Here is a 14912-nt window from a genome sequence, read left to right as displayed (position 1 = left end):
GGCTATGTTTAGCAGAACTTGTAGAACATGCATATTAGCATATTGTATCTTTCTTGTAAACAGATTCTCCCAGTTCCAGGAAGACCTCCTGTCACACATCATGTGTTTGAGAAACAGTGATAACAATTTATGACTATCCTTAAGGACCAATAAAAGCGGGAGCAAAGAAGAGCCAAGCCTCTTTGTCTCTGAGTGTTGACCCCCTTACCTTCTCCTCTCTTTCACAGCAAAGTCTGGAGTAATCTTTCATCTCCTGGTACAGGGATTTATGGCCATTCCTGGCAATATATATATAAAATAGAATATTACTCACCCATCAAAAAATGAAATCTTGTCTTTTGCAAAGACATGGATGGAGCTAGAGTATATTATATTAAGCCAAGTAAGTCAAAGAAAGACAAACACCAGTTATGTGGAATTAAGACAAAAAACAGACTCAACTATAGAGAACATACTGAGGGTTGCTGAAGAGGAGGCAGGCAGAGGGATAGTCTACATGGGTGATGGGTATTAAGGAGGGCCCTTTTGATGAGCACTGGGTGTTATATGTAAGTGATGAATCACTAAATTCTACTCCTGAAGCTAATAGTACACAATATGTTAATTAGAATTTAAACAAAACCTTGAAACAAATAAGTAAACATACATGAAGAAGCAAAGAAATAATAATGTGGAGCCTTCAAAACTACACAGAGATAAATCTGCTTTAAAATTACAGAAAAATAAAGAAACAATTTTCTAAAATTTGATGAAATGGGAATTCTTATTTACATTATAAAAAGGCTGTGTACTGTCTAATATAAATAAAAATATACTATCTATGCTTTCATATGTCAAATCTTTCCCAAGTCATAATGGAAAGAAATTCATATAGATAGATTCTCTCTTCTTACATTAAAAAATTCATATCTGAAAGATCTCATTTGATAAATTTCTGATCTGAACGCATATCATTTTTAATTGCCTTGACTTTCCTTCCTATTTCTTCTTCATGGCTACTAAACTCAAGAAAATCCTTTTGCTATTTTTCTCTAACCACAAGCTAAAATTATTACTAAACATAAGATTAGTGTTAATGACAAATTTATGTTAGTCTTTTTTACATGCTGTCAACATTTTTAAATTTTTAGCAAATTTTTAATTCATAGCTTTTATAAATTTTATGTCAGAGACAATAGTGTTTTTTATATATACTGTATATAAAATATATATGTATATATATTTGTCCCATAGGTTGTGAATGTTAAATTTACATTTTTGTTTGTCTTTTAATATAAGGATGACTTTTAAAATTTATTATCATATTCAGGAGCTTTCACATTTCATTTAGTGTAATCTATCAATTTTTTCCTTACTGACATATTTTCCTTTTGGCTTTTGTAGTTAGAAAGCTTTCCTGTCTCACGAGCCGACAATATTCTGCTGTAATTCTTCACGGACCTTACATTTTCATTTTTAAAATTTAATTACTCACAGTCATTTGAAATTTATGTTTTGGTACCTGTGTTAAGAAATCAACTCAATTCATCATATAAACTCCTACTGCTCTGATATAAAACAAGCAAACAAAAGTACAAAAAGACAAATGGGAGACCGATTATACAAATAAATGTGGATGGAGAAACTCTAATGAAATTGTGATGGAATAGGTGTATCTTACACTACGGAGAGAGAGTTCAACCAACATCCCTAAATATAAAAGATGGGAAGGAAGGAAATAAAGAGCACTCATTATGTTCCAATGGTATTTACAAAATTATCCAAAAGTATACATAGAATATTAATTTAATGCTTAATAAATGCTTTTTAAAATAATACTAAATATGAGGAATACAAATCTTGAAGTTTTTATTTTTATCTTTTTAAGATTTTATTTATTTATTTGACAGAGAGAGACACAGCGAGAGAGGGAACACAAGCAGGGGGAGAGGGAGAGGGAGATGCAAGCTTCCCCTCTGAGCAGGGAGCCCAACACAGGGCTCGATCCCAGAACCCTGAGATCATGTCCTGAGCCAAAGGCAGAGGCTTAACGACTGAACCACCCAGGCACCCCAAATCTTTAAGTTTTTAGATAGAATCTACCCTTCTGAAGGATATTTATAAAATGATTTTTTTTTAAAAAAAGACTTCATTTATTTGAGAGAGAGAACAAAAGCAGGAAGGGGGTCAGGAGGAGAGGGAGAAGCAGACTCCCCACTGAGCACAGAGCCTGATATGGGTCCCCATCCCAGGACTCTGGGATCATGACCTGAGCCAAAGGCAGACACTCAACTGACTGAGCCACCCGGGTGCCCTATAAAATGATCCTTAAAAGTATCTTTCATTTGTCATTTTAAAAGGTGACTGAAATTCATCTAAGGTTTACAGAACCCAGATATTGCAGTGGTTGAACACTATACACATGTCCTGAGAAACAATTTTCCTCATACCTCTCAAGTTTTTCATATCTTGTGAGCAGGTTTACTGATTATTCAGCCCAGTTTCCTAAGTGCAGAGTTCATCTCCTATAGCTCACCCCACCATGTATGTCGCACTGTCCAGTACTCTTCTCATTGTCCTGTGGTAACTGAGGCTTTGGGAACCCAAACAACTGTTGATACTCTGGGTATTTGTATTGCTCTATGTTGTAAAGTCCTTGTCCCTGAATCAGTCATTTTCCATCACCTGCTAGCATCCATGAAACTGTGCCAGGCTAATATTTTAACTTTGGGTTGGGCAAAATCTCAGAACCTTAGCAGTTCTTGACAATATATAGATATTGAACTATGAAGTTTTTACAAATGGGTCAGTAGTTTCTGTTACTCCTTTGTCACTCAAATTATATTTATCAAAATAACCAAAACAACACTGTGTTACAGTTTGCCACATATTGCTACCTTCAGTTCTAAGCATCATCTTTTCTAGCCACTATATCTATACAAAGATGTTTTTCATTGCTCCAGGGTTCTCATAATTATCCACAAACTTCTTTTGGAATTTTGTTTAAGCACTTGTTTAAAGGAGTGTATTACTAAAGTGAGTATTATTTAATTAGTTTTTGCACAGGACTGTCATTCTTCCATTATGCTCTCTCTTCAAGTTAATGGGAATGACTGCCTCACCATGCTCCAGTTCTGTCTCTAGCACTGACCTGTTAGCTCAGAGCCGCAACTCATGAGCCGATTACTTCTCTTAGCCTCTGTCGGGGTTTTGACCTTCGGCACTGGAAGAGCACTGTGCTTGTGTGCACGTATGTAAAAAGTGTCCTCTCTTCCTTTGGGTCAACTTGAAAATGGATTATTGCCCCATTACCACTTTGATTCTAAGGAAATATTTTAGGGTGCTACTGCATAACTTACTGAGCTCAGATAACACTCGGATAAATAGTCACTTCCATTTTCTTAGTTGAACAACTTCCTAAGAACGACAAAACAAATACCCAGATACAGTATTCCTTTTGAGAAGATGGAAATTCAAAGAATTTATATATCATGACCAAGCATTATAATATAAACAGATATATACATATATAACAAACCCAAAATGTTGACTATATATTAATATTATGGATTCACTATTTAATAAACCAATATTATGTCACCACATAATACTTCATATTATATATTAAATGCATAATACTGATATAGCTAACATTAATTGAATGTTTCCATATTAGGCACTGTTTCACAAACATTGCATCATTAACTCTCTGGATCCTCAAAACACCTTGTTGGATCAGTATTATATTAATTTTACATTATGAAGAACTGAGCCTCACAGCATCTGAGTGATAAAATCAGCATTAAATATTAGGTCTTGTAAAACCATGTTCAGCACTTTAAAAGGTTATCTATTACCCTATACTTCTCACTAAGAAAGACATGCTATGTTAAAAAAAATACAGTCATGTCAAAAAATATATTCATATTAAAATGTGATCCACTGGAAAGTAAAAATCTGAAACACATCATAACATTGTATTTAAACTGTATCTGACCTATGTAAATATAAAGATGTACTATTTACTAAACTAAAAAAAATCAATATACCAATGTAAGGAGAAAAAAAAGTGAAGAATACATTAGTTTTATCTTTTTTTAGGAAAAAAAATGGATCCACTTAGATTAATTAATTTATAAAATGCATCTTCAAACTTTGCTTTTTTCTCTCCTTGTATTTCCTATCCTATATTTAGCTATCACGTAAATGAGTCACTAATCATGATACACTAGGCAGAATTTTAAGATGGGCTCCAAGATTTACCTTCTCATCTTGAATGCTGGAGGAACCTGCGGATATGATGAGAAAGTTGCCCTCTTCATTAGGTTACATTATATGGGATTGGTGGTGGGACAGTCACTCCTGTGATTATGTTATGTTACATAAGACTCTTTACTAGTCAACTGGATAGGGAGGTAAAGTGAGACAGATGTGTTGCTAAGTTGAAAGACAGGTTGTGAACTGCCTTTTGTGGGAGGAATGGTAAGGAACTGCAGGTGCCTATACAAACTGAAAAAAGTCCCTGGTCAATACCTGATAAGAAAACATGGATCTCTATCAAATTACCATAAGGAAATAATGTCTACCAGTTGGGGCGAGTGGGTGGCTCAGTGGGTTAAGCCTCTGCCTTCAGCTCAGGTCATGATCCCAGGGTCCTGGGATCGAGCCCCACATCGGGCTCTCTGCTCAGCGGGGAGCCTGCTTCCCCCTCTCTCCCTGCCTCCCTCTCTGTCTTCTTGTGATCTCTCTCTCTTACTCTGCTAAATAAATAAATAAAATCTTTAAAAAAACAAACAAACAAAAACAAAACAAAAAAAAAGTCTACCAGCAACCAATAAGCTTAGAATAGGAAGTATTCTTCCTACTTTCTATAGGAAGGCTACAGTCAATACCTTGACTGTAGCCTTGTGATAGCTGAGCTAAAAACCGAGCCATACTTCTGACCTATAGAATGCTGAAATTGCAATTTGTGATGTACTGGTCTGTTAAGTGGTGGCAATATTTATTTCACAATATAAATATAAAACCAATATATGTAAGAATTATCATTTTGTGGATAAAAGTCCTTTAAATATCCCTATAGAAACAAGCGCTATAACACGTCTATAGGCACAATGAAATACTGCACAAAGCATAGCCAGTGATGACTAGTGCTTAACAATTAAGAACAAAAGAGCACACTGGAGGGTAGGAACAAGATGGCGGAGGAGTAGGAGAGTGAAATATCCTTGGGTTATGAAACCATTCTGAACACCTACAAACTCAAAGGAGAGAGAAGAGAAGAAGAGCAGCAATTCTAGGAACAGAAAAGTGACCACCTTCTGGAAGGTAGGATGTGCGGAGAAGTGAATCTGAGGCAAGGGGAAGATTGCGTGGGAAGGGACTGGCTCCCGGCAAGAGGCAGAGCAGTGGAACACAAAATCAGAACTTTCAGAAGTCTGCTCCACTCAGGGACATCGCTTCAGAGGCTAAGCTGGGGGTGGAGCACTCCTGGGACAGTGCGGCCTCAGGACCTGCAGGGTCACACAAAGACCGGGGATGTCTGAGTGTGGCCGAGCTCCCAGGGATCAAAGCGGGCAAAGTAGCTGCAGAAATGGAGTCAAGGAATGGGCTCTCAGTTCGGGGTTACCTTAAGCCGTGATGCAAGGCATAGTCATACCACTGCTCTTCAAGCAGGAATCCCGTAAGCGGCAGATCCGGGGAGACCACCCCCTTTCACCTCTGGGAGGAGTGGCGCAGGAGCATGTGGCAGGAATCTGCTGGGTTTGGAGACTCCAAACCAAGCCATACGCAGAGATACAAATGCTCCGTCACAGGCCAGGTGAGCTCGGAGTGGGGCCGGAGACCAGGGAGACAGGAGTGATTGTTTTTCTCTGAGGCTGCACTGAGGAGTGGGACCCTGTGCTCTCGGTTCCTCTGGGTAGGCGATCAGGAGGCCGCCATCTTCACGCTCCTCCTTCAAAAGTGTACGGAAAGCATTCAGGGAACAAAAGCTACTGAGAACAAACCAAGCAGATTACTTAGCCTGGTCCCTGGCAAGGGCGGTGCAATTACGCCTCAGGCAAAGACATTTGAGAATTACTGCAACAGGCAGTTGCGCTGCCTCCAAAAAAAAAAAAAAAAAAAAAAAAAAACAACTTTCCTCAAAAAGTTGAAAATAGAGCTACTCTATGACCCAGCAATCACACTACTGAGTATTTACCCTAAAGATACAAATGTAGTGATTCAAAGGGGCACATGCACCTGAATGTTTATAGCAGCAATGTCCACAATAGCCAAACTATGGAAAGAACCTAGATGTCCATCAACAGATGAATGAATAAAGACGATTATATGTGTGTGTATATATATATACACACACACACACATACACACACACACACACACACACACACACACTATGCAGCTATACATATAATGAAATACAAGGCAGCTATCAAAAAAAACCAAAATCTTGTCATTTGAGACAACGTGGATAGAACGAGAGGGTATTATGCTAAGAGAAATAAGTCAGTCAGAGAAAGACAATTATCATATGATCTCTTTGATATGAGGAATTTGAGAGGCATGGAGGTGGGGCGTGGGGGGAAGGGATGGAAAAAATGAAACAAGATGGGAATGGGGAGGGAGACAAATCATAAGAGACTCTTAATCTCAGGAAAAACAAATGAGGGTTGCTAGAGGGGAGAAGGGTGGGAGGGATGGGGTGGCTGGGTTATGGACATTGGGAAGGGTATGTGCTATGGTAAATGCTATGAATTGTGTAAGACTGATGATTCAAAGACCTGTACCCCTGTAGCAAATAATGCATTGTATGTTAATAAAATTAAAAAAAAAAAAAAAAGAGCACACTGTCGCAGATCTGCTTGTAAGTTAAGAAATATAGTCCTCAATTGGAAGCAAGGTGATAGAACCAAAAGTATTGATAAGTGCCCTCAAACATGACAGACAACTAAATTACAGTAAATGCAAATGAATATGAGGAAAACTATTTAGCAGATGCAAATATTTTAACTATATATTAGAAATATTATCGTTAATGTAATAATTAGATAAAAAGAACAATATCTAATGAACCAATTAATTCCCTGAATAATACTTAAACCCCCCCAGCCCATGCCTTGTAGTCAATTCACATTTCATCATATGAGGAAAATCAATATGTTGTTCAGAGAAAATTATTAATTAATATAGCTTCAGATTAGCTTCCTGCATTCCTTTTTTTTTAATTATTATTATCCCATTTACTTCCTGTTACAACTTTGCTTCACCTATGGCCAAATGAAAAATTTTTTGTGTCTTTTTGTGTCTTCCTTTCTCACTAGGGAATTCCATTAATTAAGGTTTTGATAACAGTTTTCCACATTCTTTGATGTTAGAAGATGACTTTTTAAAAATATGATTAAAAGGTATACAAAATTTAAAGAATATTTTAGACAAGATAGTATACTGTATAGATAGAAAAATTATAATTTTATTGGAATATTAAATGCATTTTGTAAACTATGTTTTCTTATAAGGTATGCAAAAAATGACCAAAAATCCATCTTTAAACTGAGAGTTGGGTAATAAGTACTAAAAATGGGATTTTAGGGGTGCCTGGGTGGCTCAGTGGGTTAAAGCCTCTGCCTTCGGCTTGGGGCATGATCCCAGGGTCCTGGAATCGAGCCCCACATGGGGCTCTCTGCTCAGCAGGGAGCTTGCTTCTTCCTCTCTCTCTCTCTGCCTGCCTCTCTGCCTACTTGTGATCTCTGTCTGTCAAATAAATAAATAAAATCTTTAAAATAAATTAAATAAATAAAAATGGGATTTTATAACAATTATTTCTCTATACAGAAATATAATTTTATCTTATACAGTATGCATATTCATTGAATAAAAATGTTTGATGTTATTTATTATTCCTGTTAAAATATTTGTATTTTATTTTATCTGTGTTTATTTTTATGATATTTTTAAAATGATAACTGTTAAGGGGCATAACTATTTTTATAAGGAAAGACTCATCTCAGGTTTAATTTTTTGTGGCATGCCATCATTCTTATAGTCAAAAATAAACATTAAATTATATTTTTCTGGGGCGCCTGGGTGGCTCAGTGGTTTAAGCCTCTGCCTTCGGCTCAGGTCATGATCTCAGGGTCCTGGAATCGAGCCCCGCATCGGGCTCTCTGCTCAGCAGGAGCCTGCTTCTCCCTCTCTCTGTCTGCCTCTCTGCCTAGCTCTGATTTCTCTCTGTCAAATAAATAAAATTTAAAAAAAAATTATATTTTTCTAACTTACTACATGTTAATAGGCGGAAATCAAGATAAGTTTGTAAGAAATTTCTTTTTTTTTTTTTTAAGATTTTGTTTATTTATTTGACAGGCAGAGATGACAAGTAGGCAGAGAGAGAGGAAGGGAAGCAGGCTCCCTGCTGAGCAGAGAGCCAGATGTGGGGCTGATCCCAGGACCCTGGGATCATGACCTGAGCCAAAGGCAGAGGCTTTAACCCACTGAGCCACCCAGGTACCCCTGCAAGAAATTTCTTAACCAAGCTTACAATATATTTTCTTGTAAGCTATTAATTACGACAAATTATCACAATGTGTGGTCTTTGAATGTATGAAACACACCAAAAAATCTGACTTACAAATGGAATGTTAAATTATCACTGTCTCACACTTCATTCTAATACACATATCAAAATGATAAATTATAGCAATTGACAGAAACAATACATTTAGTAACATATATAAAGAAGGAAATTCAATGTGAAATGAGATTACATACTAAGTTTAATAATTCTATTTCTGGGGAATAAAATACAATCTGCGACATTAACCTTACCTTTTCCACATGAATCACAAAGATTAAATAGATCATATATCACTAGTTTGAGCAATTTTTCATCCTCATCTTGATTTTCTTGTTATGCTATATGAGTGATTTTGTATTTTTAAAAATGTTTCATAAACTATTTACTTCACCTAAATAAAGATTTTAAAGCAAAGAACATATGCATAAGACGAAAATAATTTTATGTATCATTTATGGCTTTTCTCAAATAAAAAGCTCCAAATTTCACTAAACCTTGTTTATTTAAGGTGCATCAGTGAATGCCACAAATTCCAAGTGGTTAAACAGAGACTACATCTGCCTTTTAAGGCATTAACTGGCATTTTAATTCTTGGGAAGTGGGACATGTATTAAATCTTTCCTCATTACTAATAAAATTATTAGATATCTATACATCAGTTGAGTTTAACAAGCTTCTATGAAGTGTTTTCCATGTTCCAGGAGGCATGTTTGCAAAACAAGCAAAATAGATACCATACCTTTTAGCTACTCATAGCCTATGTGAGCAAAAACATACAAAATGGTAAGATACAGTATTGTCACAAGGTATGTACATATCTAAGCACATAGAAAAAGATCATAGAGCATTTTGGTCTCAATTATGAATTCTGTAAATGACTTTCTGTAAATGATTAAAGCCTGTGCAAAATCTGGAAGAATAAGAAATGAGTGAGCCAAATACGTATGTACAGGGTGTTCAGGGAAGAAGAGACAGAGATTTATGGTAGAATAGTTTAAATAATATAGTATATATAGAAATTTAATACACGTTCATGTGCTTATTTCATAAATTAAGGTTATAGGAGAGAAACAATGCTGGGGCACTAACTGTGGAGTTTATGTATGCTACATTGTGCAGAAATGAGAAATGTTTAAATGTCTGAAAGCCTTTGTGAACTGATAGTACTGTTGAAGCTTTGTTGTGAGTGTAGTGAAAATGATCTGTATCTTCCTGGATAATAGATGTACAAAAACTCAAAAATTAATAAACCCACTTACATTGTTTATACCCACTTACATATTTATTGTAATACTATGTCTTTTTACTCTCTTAAGATGATACTTAAGTAAAAGGCTTATTTGTGTCATTCTCTGGATTGGGATTTTGAACACTTCCAACTGTTTAAAAGGGGGAAAAGATAATTGTGACTTAGCTAGGTCACTGTAGGATTAGGATGTTCCTATGTCTAAGTAGGCTGACTCTATGAAACCTGAAAGGTTAAAGATTTGAATTTGAGCAAGAGGAAAATTGTCTTTACATATATGACATCTGTTTTTTTAAAAGTAATATCTTTCATTTATTCTTAAAGTTATTTAAGGTAATGATCCATTAACTTATTTTATTAACTTAACTTACATTTATTGCTAGCAAACTGTTTAATATATTTAATTTTATTACATAAATTTCTCTTGCTACAATTCAACTGTCTTGACAGAAGCATAATTAACTTGATCTTAAATTGTAAGCTCTTCATTAAATTTCATGGTACTGCAGTTTAAATTTTTAAAGTTTAGGAATTGGAAATAACCCATAAAATGAAAAATCACTAAAGTCATTTGATGTTCTCAAGGATATACTTAATAAACATGTGTGACAGTTAAATCAAATAGTAAGTAATATAAATACTCATTTGTATGTCAAGTGTTTAAAAAGAACAAAGAATATATACATCACCCATATTATATGTAAGAATACATTTCAGCCTTTATGTTTCATGTTTTAATATACAATATTATCAGTGATTTTTATTTTTATAATACTCTTCTGTACTAAATTCTATATGAACTTATCCATTTAATTGTAAATGAAATTACAGTTTATAGTGAGTTATAAAATAGGTCTCTGAAATGCATGCAGTTTACATTTGCAGGAAATTTATACATATTTTCATGTTAATGTCATTTTTTTGTTAAATTCTTGCTTATTACATTTTTTCATATAATTTTCTAGGGTGGAAAAAATCCATGTAAAATGTTTAGCACTGTGATTGTCACAAAGAGATCACTCAGTGAATTTTACCTAGAGATAGTAGTCTTACTAGCCAAATTTCTGCTTCTGAATTAAAATATGAAAATGACTTAACAGCATGTTTTCTAAAGGTGAAACTTTTAACCCTATAATACACATCAACAATCATTAAGGCACAGTAACAACCTCGTGTTTGAAGTGAGTTCTTAAGACTACACTCTAATTTTTAGTTTGTTTCTGATAATTGAATTAGTTCACTGATAGGTGCTGATTTATTTCATTGAGATTCTTACAGACATCAGAGTAACCGCTTACTATAATACTTATAATAATATTTAGTATGTAAATGATCCACTCTATGCGTTCATTATATTACTTTGTTTTCACAATAAATAGTTCCAAAATGGTAAGATACTCTATGGTATAAAAGCATATGCTCTTTTACCTGTAAAAATGATTATGCATCTTTGAAGTAAAATGTAAAGGAATTCTGGAATATATTAGCAAAAACTGGAATATATTATATTATATTATTTTATTTTATTTATTACATATAATATATTATTTGTTTCAAAGGTGCAGATCTGAATATTTTTGAATTCTGTTTGGCAGATTTAGAAAAGACCTAAGAGTATTTCTCACTATGTGTTCCATAGAACACAGATCTTACCAGGTTTATCTTGACTGAATTTTGAAAAATGGTTATATGACTATTCAACCTAGTATACATTATTGTTTCTTGAATCTGCTGTTTCATAGAACAGTATTTTAGCAATTTATTTTTATTAACATAAAAAAAGAAACCAAAATTCTGTATAAAAACAAACCTTGGGAAATAGTAACAAGATATTGAGGTGTAAGGTAGACAGTAATGAGAAAAGATAAAGATAGATGCAGCTAGATATTAATGGGGAAATTTTCCACAGAAATTTAACAACTCACAGCTTTGACTTCAAGGAATTTAAATGAAGTGTTTCCAGTAAATGATTAAGAGCTCCTTCTCAAAATTTATTAAACACACCCTCCAGATTTTTAAAATAAATGGGCTGAAGTAGGGCAGTAGAAGTTTGTAAGAACTGAGTTCTGTGAAGATCAGAGACTGACTTATATTTATCAATTATTTATTCTTTATTGAACTTACAATTGGAATTACAATGCATATTCCAGGAGTTTATTCTGTAGTCTGATTCAGGACATATAACTGGGGCAAAGAATTCTATATTTCACATTTTGATAAATTCTCCAGATAATTCTGATGCATGTGCTCCAGTATTGGCAAATTGAAAAACACATACATTACTAATAGAGATCTCATAAATTCTAATACACAAGGACAAGGTCTTAGGACACTTTAAAGGATGAAGATGAAAGGTACAGGAAAGAGGATACAGTAAGTTGTATTGTACTAGAGTTGTATGGTGACAGATGATAGCTACACTTGTGATGAGCACAGCTACATAGCTACCTATAGACTTTAGGGATCACTATGTTGTACACCTAGAATTAATACAACAGTGTGTGTCAACTATACTTCAAACAAAAGATAGCTAGGAAATGATTATATGGAGGAAAACGTAATGAAAATTAATGAGATTCAGATACTAGAATAAAAAAAAATGCAAGTATAAATTTAGAGGAAATGTCCAGATTAGTAAATAAATTTATTGTATCAGGAGTAGGGCCCAGAGTTGTAATTTGAGGTAATTATGAAATGATAACTTGGATCCAAAATCTAGGGATGTGCAGAATGAGCTTTGAAATTTCAAACTAAGTTTTCTGGACTTCACAATACCTTAGTTCCACCTTATCTGCAGTTTCGCTTTCGTAATCGGCAGTTTCGTTTTCCTCCACTTCAGTTACCCTGAGTCAACTGTGGTCCCAGAGCAGATCATCCTCCTTCTGACGAATCATCGGAAGTTCAATTGTAGCCTAACTCTACATCAGAGTGCCTTCCTCATTCCCCTCACTTCATCTCGTCATGTAGGCATTTAATCGTCTTACATCATCACCAGAAGGGTGAGTACAGAATAATTTGAGAGAGCACGTGCTCACAAAACTTTTGTTACAGCATATTTTTATAATTATTCATTTCATTATTGTTAATGTCTTACTATGCTTAATGTTTTTTTTTTTTTTTTTAAGATTTATTTACTTTTTGTAGTGTGAGAGAAGGGAAAGGGGCAGAGGGAGAGGGAGAATTCTCAACAGACTCTCCACTGAGCACAAAGCCCAGCAGAGGTCAGGATCAGTCTCACAAACCGAGATCATTACTTGAGCTGAAATCAAGAGTTAGACACTTAACTGATGGTGCCACCCAAATTCCCCACTATGCCTAATTTAGAAACAAAACTTTATCATAGGTATATAGTATAAGAGAAAATATAGTATCCATAGTTTGGTACTATGCACGATTTCCGGCATCCGCTGAAGGGCTTGTAACATATCTTCTGTGGCTAAGACGGGACTACTGTACACCACCTGGTCTTGACAGAATCATTGGCCATCATTAAATAAATAAACACTTGCAGATATTCCCTCTGTAAATTGTTATACAGTGTCCCATGGTATGGTAGGGCAAATGAAACCCAACCCCTCCTCTCCCCATCCCCTCAACCAAATATCTCTGGAGTCAGTGAATATGTACTGGGACATGGCAAAAAGAACCTTGCAAATGTAATTAAGTGTAAGGAATTTTACACATGAAGATTAGACTTGATTATCCAGGTGGGTCCAATTTAATCACACAGGCCCTTAAAACCAAGAAATTTCTCTACTCAAAGTCAGAGATGTGTGGGGGAAGAAGTTGGTAGAGGAATGCTTCAGAAGGGGAAGTCAGATTTCGAGTGTGAGAAGAATGCAGTGAACCTTTTGCTGGCTCTCAGACATAGGGCCCAAGTACAAGGAAGAGAAAGTCCTTCAGGAGCTATGGGCACTAGTATCTTCCCAGAGCCTTCTGATGAGAGCACAACCAGCTGACATCTTTATTTCAGCCTTGCAAGACCCTGAACAGAGGAACTAGCAGAGACCACCAAGACTTCTCAGTTCCAGAACCGTGAGTTAATATATTTTTGTTTTAAGATGCTAAATTTGTGTTCATTTGTTACAGTAGAAATAGAATACTAATGCATGGTAGAAGGTACCATCACAAATCAATGCTTAATGTTCTGTAGCATGATTACTGATCCCTCAATACTATATGGACACTTAATACCTTATATTTTAAGTCAGGACCTCCCAGACATACATGTAAATGTCATGAAGATCTACAAATCCATTTTTACAGAAACAGAAAAGACAGAAATATAATGTACATGTAGAAAGAATGGAGAGCTTTGAAAATATTTTTGAGTATATTTCATGAAACTTGACAGCCAAGCCAGAAAACATGGCAACATCCTAACTCGTCTTCCAAGTTACTACATTTTCAGTGTACTCAGTAGTTATGGAAAGAATAAGCTAAGCTAAAATATATTTATACTTTGATGAACGGAGTACAGGGTTTCTATTAAGGAGCCTTTAATAGAAAATTATTGTATTACTAACTCCTTCAATATTGCCAAAATTACACTTAAAATTAAACCTTTGTATTTGTAGTATTTTGAACTATGAATTAAGTTGCCAAGATAAAAATACTCAACTATTGTGAAAGCACCTTAGAAAAATAATGATTTTTACTAGCACAATGGAGGAAATAAGTCTTAGAAGGTAGCCTCCCCTGCTAGACAAAAGATAGTTCAGAAATGTATTGGGTAGAAAATAGTGTTAAAAACTGCTATGATGTGTCATTATTTAGGATATAAAAAAGAGAAAATATTTTTACTCAATTGTTTGTTAAAGGATAGTTTTTCTAGCGAGAAAGATAGCACTAAGATGAAATGTTTGATTTAAAACTTTCCCCACATGCAAAATGTTAACCTTTATACTAAAGCAATTCTACTTTATATGTGCTTTCCAGTGTGCTCTTTAAACATATTATATTTTGAATTATTATGTGCTTTAGAAAGTAACCACCCCTGCTACTGTATTTGTATCTGTATTTGTGTATCTGTTATGATGATTTTAGATCTGGTGTGATGCATTCTGGTAATATGGTCCGGGCTGGTGGGGGGGGGAGGTGAGTTGAAATGTG

General features: G+C 34.9%; 1 protein-coding gene across 3 annotated transcripts in view; it reads right to left on the bottom strand.

Annotated features, from left to right (window-relative positions):
* CSMD3 (CUB and Sushi multiple domains 3) overlaps nt 1-14912 on the bottom strand; it is a gene marked incomplete at both ends in the record, with an annotated part of 1233164 nt that overhangs the window by 1037667 nt on the left and 180585 nt on the right. The gene's annotated exons all lie outside the window — the stretch shown is intronic.

The sequence above is a fragment of the Martes martes genome, assembly GCF_963455335.1.
Source record: "Martes martes genome assembly, chromosome: 4".
Lineage (NCBI taxonomy): Eukaryota > Metazoa > Chordata > Mammalia > Carnivora > Mustelidae > Martes > Martes martes.
This window is presented reverse-complemented; position numbering and strand designations above follow the sequence as displayed.